A 7,183-nucleotide genomic window follows, 5' to 3' on the forward strand; every position below is an offset into this window, starting at 1 on the left:
TGAGGCAGGAGAATTGCCTGAACCCAGGAGGCGGAGGTTGCGGTGAGCCGAGATCATGCCATTGCACTCCAGCCTGGGTAACGAGCGAAACTCCGTCTCAAAAAAAAAAAAAAAAAAAAAAAAAACAGTTTCTTATTTTTAAAATGAATTGTCTGAATGCACAAATAATATTGAGAAATGTCTGCTGCATATCTATGGGATGCAAGCCTCTATAGGTCATATAATAAATTGTAAAATTCTATTTCTATTCCTGGGTCTAGTTGGAGTAGTCTACTTGGATGGCCACACATAAAACTGTGATAAATCAAATAGCATTTCAAGATTATATAATAATCCAAAGCAATAGAACAATACAAAATAAATTGCTACGTTTGTGGAAGAGCAAGGAGGATCTATAGAAATTAAGAGAAAGAAGTGTTCCAATAGGGTGGAGGATTTTAAAAAATAGTCTCAGATAGAGTTATCTCAGAAGATGAATGTGGTATGAAGCAAAAGCAGTTGTCTTTCATCTGGAAAGGACTTTTATCAGAACTGAAAAAAATGCTTTATCAATAACTAGCTGAAAGAATCCTTTGTTAACTTGTAATAGTCTGAATGTAATTTCAAGGACAGCTGGGACCCTGTAGCAATTTTACATGAGATAGACTGCTATTTAGCCTTTTAAAGTCTGCTTTTCAGCACTGGAAAATGAGAGGGTTGATGATCTCCAAGATCCATTCCAGTCTAAGATGATTAAGTTCTGGGACCCCCTTGAAAACTTTTGGTTTGAGAAATTCACTGAATTGTCAGCTTCATGTATAAAGCTTCCCCAGCACCTTTCAGAGTCTATGACATTTGGTATGTCTTGATTGACATTAGGAATCTCCAATCAGCTTTTCATTCACTGAACACATTTATTGCAGGGTTATAGTGTCATAGTCCCATGCTAGATGTGGAGCTAGGAAAATAAGTGTCGACATTTATTTTAAAACATGGGATATGCCCGGGTGCAGTGGCTCACACCTGTAATCCCAGCACTTTGGGAGGCCGAGGCGGGTGGATCATGAGGTCAAGAGATCGAGACCATCCTGGTCAACACGGTGAAACCCCGTCTCTACTAAAACTACAAAAAATTAGCTGGGCATGGTGGCGCGTGCCTGTAATCCCAGCTACTCAGGAGGCTGAGGCAGGAGAATTGCCTGAACCCAGGAGGCGGAGGTTGCGGTGAGCCGAGATAGCGCCATTGCACTCCAGCCTGGGTAACAAGAGTGAAACTCCATCTCAAAAACAAACAAACAAACAAACAAACAAACAAAAAAACATGGGATATATTAAAGATGTTGAGAAAGAGAAAGTAAAAAGAAAAATTGAAAGAGAAAAAAACACATAATAAAGGTCAAGATAATTCAATGGAGGGAAATAATACTTTTACTATTGTTTTTAACAAATGATGCTGGGACAATTTTATGTGCACCTACAAAAGAGTAAAATTGGACCCCTACCTAGGTCATGTACCAAAATAACTGAAAAAAGAGTTAAAGAGCGAAAACTAGAAGCCTAGTTTTATAATTTTAGTAGTAAGGATTAAAATTATAAAGCTTTTTAGTAAGGGATAAAATTATAAAACTCTTAGAAGAAAACATAGTAGTAAATCTTTGCGACCTTGAATTAGACAATGGTTTCTTAGATATAACACCAAAAGCACAAATAAAAAGAGAAAAAAATAGGTAAATTGGACTTCAAAGAACACCATGGCGAAAGTGAAAAGTTATCCCACAGAATGAGAGAAAACATTTAGAAATCATATGTCTAATAAGGCACTACTATCCAATGTATACATCTCTGATTACTAAACAATAGAAAAGACAAATAATATCTCACTGTGGTTAAAGGATTTGAACTGACATTTCTCCAAAGAAGACATACAAACGAGCAATAAAAATGTTAGTCATCAGGGAGATGTAAATAAAATCACAATGAGGTACTACTTTCCACCTGTTAGGTTGGGCTATACTCAAAAAATGGACATTTAGTTATGTCTATCTATCTGTCTATCTATCTACCTCAATAATTATATATACCTCAATAAACCTGGGGTGGGAATGGGAAGATGATCAATAGCAAATGTTACCTGATATGCAAAAATTGGAACTCTCATGCATTACTGGTGGTAATATGAAGTCATACAGCAGCTTTGGAACACAGTTTTAGTTTCTCAAGATGTTAAACATGGAGTTAGCATAGGAACCAGATATACTCCTAGGTATGTCTCCAAGAAAGTTAACAAATGTCTGTACAAAATGTTGTGCACAGGTTTTATAATAGCTAAAAAGCAGAAAAAGATCAGGCATGGTGGCTCACTCCTGTAATCCCAGCACTTTGTGAGGCCGAGGCAGGTGGATCACCTAAGGTCAGCAGTTCGAGACCAGCCTGGCTAACATGGTGAAACCCTGTCTCTCCTAAAAATACAAAAATTAGCCAGGCATGGTGGCACACTCCTGTAATTCCAGCTACTCAGGAGTCTGACGTGAGAGGATCACTTGAACATGGGAGGCAGTGGTTTCAATGAGCCAAGATTGCACCACGGCACTCCAGCATGGGTGACAGGATGAGACTCCATCTCAATTTTAAAAAAATGTTATGTAGGCCAGGCACGGTGGCTCAAGCCTGTAATCCCAGCACTTTGGGAGGCCGAGGCGGGTGGATCACGAGGTCAAGAGATCGAGACCATCCTGGTCAACATGGTGAAACCCCGTCTCTACTAAAAATACAAAAAACATTAGCTGGGCATGGTGGCGTGTGCCTGTTATCCCAGCTACTCAGGAGGTTGAGGCAGGAGAATTGCCTGAACCCAGGAGGTGGAGGTTGCGGTGAGCTGAGATCGCGCCATTGCACTCCAGCCTGGGTAACAAGAGCGAAACTCTGTCTCAAAAAAAAAAAAAATGTTATGTAAGTAGAAAAAAAACAAATGTCCCTCAAATGATAAAAGAATAAACAAAACGTCTTATATCCATACAATGGAATAATATTCAGCTGTTAAAAGGAAGAAAGTACTGAAATATTACAATGTGCCTGAACCTCAAAAACATTAAACAGAGTGAAAGAAGCTAGATACACAAGGCTATTTAATGTATTATTTCATTTATATTAAATGTCTAGAATAGGCAACTGCATAGAGACAGAAGCAAATTATAGTTGCCAGGGGTTCCAGGAAAGGTGAAATGGAGAATCACTACATAATGGGTATAGGGTTACTTTTGGGGTGATGGAACCATATGTTCTGGAATTAGATAATGGTGATGGTTGCTGTTGGAAACAGATGCTTGGTGCCACAAATAAAATTCAGCGGTGAGACAAAGGATTTCTCAGCAAAGCAATTTTTACTTTTTTACTTCCTGCACTGCAGAAAGAGTACCCTTGCTAGCCATCTTGCCATAAGAGTACAATGAACAAAGGAAAAGCAGACATGTTTATCCCTTATGATTTGGGGTCGTCCTTACTGCTGTGTCTGATCTCCATTGGACCCAGACCTCACAATCTAAACTAAAACCTGATTGGCAAACAACTTAAAACTTTTCTAAACAGGTAAAAAGCAATGGCAAGCTGGGACATGCCTGTGAGCACATCCAGCACAGATATCTTGGTTAAAGTACAAGGACAGAATATACTATGTGCCTGTAAGCATGTCTAACAGCTACATAGGTCAGGGCTTAATAAAGAGTTATTAGCACACTTACGATTTATTCTTTAACAAGAAAGAAAACTTTCAAGAGTAACTTTTCTACTTCCCACAGTTGCACACGAAGTGAATATACAAAAACACCACTGGGTTGTACACTTTCAGCAAATGAATTTTATGTTACGTGAATTATGTCTCAATTAAAAAAACACATGGTATTATTAGACAAATAAAGATGGAGTATTATGGAGAAGCTAACTCCAAATGAGGGAAGTTACAAAAGCTAAGATAAGAAAGTGATGAATAGAATCTGAATGATAATGCCAGATGAAGACAGTGGGTAGAAAGATCGTACAGAAAAGGCTATATTTGGACTTGCCACTAGTAAGCTAGTCTTGCCACTTACTAGCTGTGTGACCTTGGACAGTTTACTTAATCCCACTCGCATGACTATCCTCATCAGGAAAATAGAGGATAAAATTATAGAAGTCCCCACTTATCTGAGGGGGTGGTTCCACCCTCAGTGGATCCCTGAAACTGTGGATAGTACCATATATATATTACCCTTGAATTTCTTTTTCCTTCTACACAATTTTACAGATAGAAGATTCATTCTTACCGTAGATCTTAGCAACATCAGCATAGGATTGTGTTTTTCCTTATTAGGTCAAGAACTTCCACCTTTTCACTTAAGGAAAGCATTTTATGCCTTCTCTTTGGCATATCTGAGTTGCCAGCATCACTACCATTGTGCTTTGGGACCATTGTTAAGTAAAATAAGAGTGACTTGAAGCACAAGCATTGGGGTACCTTGATAGCTTATCGGACAACCAAGATTGCAAGTGACTCATAGGGAGGTACTGTAGGCAGGGTGGACATTCTGGACAAAGGGATGATTCACTTTCTGAGTGGGTCAGAACAGGATAGCATGAGATTTCATCACACTACTCAGAATGGTGGGAAATGTATGAATTGTTTATTTCTGCCATTTTCCATTTAATATTTTTGGACTGTGTGTGGTTGACTGTAGGTAACAAACTGCTGAAAGAGAAACCTTTGATAAGGGGTGGCTAGTATACTTACTTCATGGAATTGCTGTGCAAATTAGATGGTCTATTGTATATGGAGCACCCAATACTCCGATACGTATTCAACAAATGTAGCCTTCTCTTTCTCCCCTCAATCTCTTTTTTTTTTTTTTTTTTTTTTTTTTTTTTCAGATGGAGTCTTGCTCTGTTGCCCAGGCTGGAGAGTGCAGTGGCATGATCTCAGCTCGCTGCAACCTCCACCTCCTGTGTTCAAGCGTTTCTCCTCCCTCAGCCTCCCGAGTAGCTGGGACTACAGGCACCCACCACCATGACCAGCCAAGTTACGTTAGCCACATTGGCCAGGCTGGCCTCAAACTCCTGACCTCAGGCGATCTGCCCCCCTCGGCCTCCCAAAGTGCTGAGATTACAGGCATGAGTCACTGCACACGGCCCGCTCAATCTCTTCTTATTTCTCTTTTAGGTGGAATTAATGGTAAGCATAAAGGCAGAGCAGTGAAAAGGACTCACTTGCGAGAAATTCAATGACTAAAGTATGAAGGCAGTTGGAAGCAGAGGAAAGCTGGAAGATGTTTTTGAGTAAAAATGCAAAGGCTCTGTAAGCCATTTGTTTGTGTCATCTGTGATTTCTTTCAGCAGTGCTTTCTAGTTCTCCTTGTAGAGATCTTTTACCTCTTTCATTAAGTATATTTCGGGTATTTCAATTTTTGCAGCTGTTGTAAAAGGGGTCGAGTTAATGATTTGACTCTTGACTTGGTTGTTGTTGGTATACTGATTTGTTTATAACGATTTTGTAACCTGAGACTTCACTGAATTCGTTTATCCTATCTTGGAGTCTTTTGGAGGAGTCTTTAGGGTATTCTTTTTTTTTTTTGTATTTCCTTCTACTGCAAATCAAGGGTGTTCTAGGTATACAATCATATCAGCAGCAAATAGCAATAGTTTGACTTCCTCTTTTCCAATTTGGATCCCCTTTATTTCTGTTGTCTGATTGTCCTGGTTGGGACTTCCAGTACTACATTGAATAGAAGTGGTGAAAGTAGGCATCCTTGTCTTGTTCCAGTTCTCAAAGGGAAGTGCTTTCCACTTTTCCCCATTCAGTATCATGCTGGCTGTGGATTTGTCATATATGGCTTTTATCATTTTGAGATAAGTCCCTTCTATGCCTAGTTTCTTGAAGGTTTTTAATCGTAAAGCGATACTGGATTATATCAACTGCTTTTTCTACATGTATTGAAATCACCATATGGCTTTTGCTGTTAATTCTATTGATGTGATGTATCACATTTATTGACTTGCATATGTCAAACTATCCCTGCCTTCCTGGGATGAAACCCACTTGATCATGGCGTATTTTTTTGATGTGATGTTGGATTCAAATAGCTAGTGTTTTGCTGAGGATTTTTGCATCTGTGATCATCAGGGATACTGGTCTTAAGGGTTTCTTTTTTTTTCTTGAGATGGAGTTTTGCTCTTGTCACCCAGGCTGGAGTACAGTGGTTATCTCGGCTCACTGCAACCTCCACCAGCTGGGTTCAAGCAATTCTCCTGCCTCAGCCTCCTGAGTAACTGGGATTACAGGCATGCACCACTACACCCCGCTAATTTTGTATTTTTAGTAGAGACACATTTTCTCCATATTGGTCAGGCTGGTCTCGAACTCCTGATCTCAGGTGATCTTCGCGCCTCAGCCTCCAAAAGTGCTGGGATTACAGGTATGAGCCACTGCGCCTGGCCAAGGGTTTCTTTTTTTTTTTTTTTTTTATGTCCTTTCCTAGTTTTGGTATCAGAGTGATATAGGCTTCATAGAATGAGTTAAATAGGTTTCCCTCTTTTTCAATCTTTTGGAGTAGTTTCAGTAGGATTGGCACCAATTCTACTTTGAGTGTCTGGTAGAATTCAGCTGTGAATCCATCTAGCCCTGGGCTCTTTTGTTGCTGTTGGCAATTTTTTTGGGGAGTGGGTGCTGTGGTCTCACTCTGTCACCCAGGTTGGAGTGCAGTGGTGTGATCTCAGCTCACTTTAACCTCAACCTTCCAGGCTCAAGGAATTCTTTCACCTCAGCCTCCCAAGTAGCTGGCACCACAGGTATGTGCCACTATGCCTGGCTAATTTTTTTGTATTTTTCGTAGAGATGGCATTTCACCATGTTGCCCAGTCTGGTCTCAAACTCCTGAGCTCGGGCGTCACCCACTTTGGCTTCCCATAGTGCTAGGATTACAGGCATAGCCACTGCACCCGGCCGGCAATTTTAAAATTACTGATTCAATCTCACTGCTTGTTATCGGTCAGTTCAGGGGTTCTGTTTCTTCCTGATTTAATCTAGAATGGTTGTATGTTTCCAGGAATGTATCTGTTTCCTCTAGATTTTCTAGTTTGTGTGTACAGAGGTGTTTATAGCAGTCCAGAATGATCTTTTGTGTTTCTGTGGCATTGGTTGTCATGTCTTCAGTTTCATTTCCAATTGAATTTATTTGAA

This window comes from Cebus imitator, unplaced genomic scaffold, assembly GCF_001604975.1.
Source record: "Cebus imitator isolate Cc_AM_T3 unplaced genomic scaffold, Cebus_imitator-1.0 Scaffold287, whole genome shotgun sequence".
Classification (NCBI taxonomy): Eukaryota; Metazoa; Chordata; class Mammalia; order Primates; family Cebidae; genus Cebus; species Cebus imitator.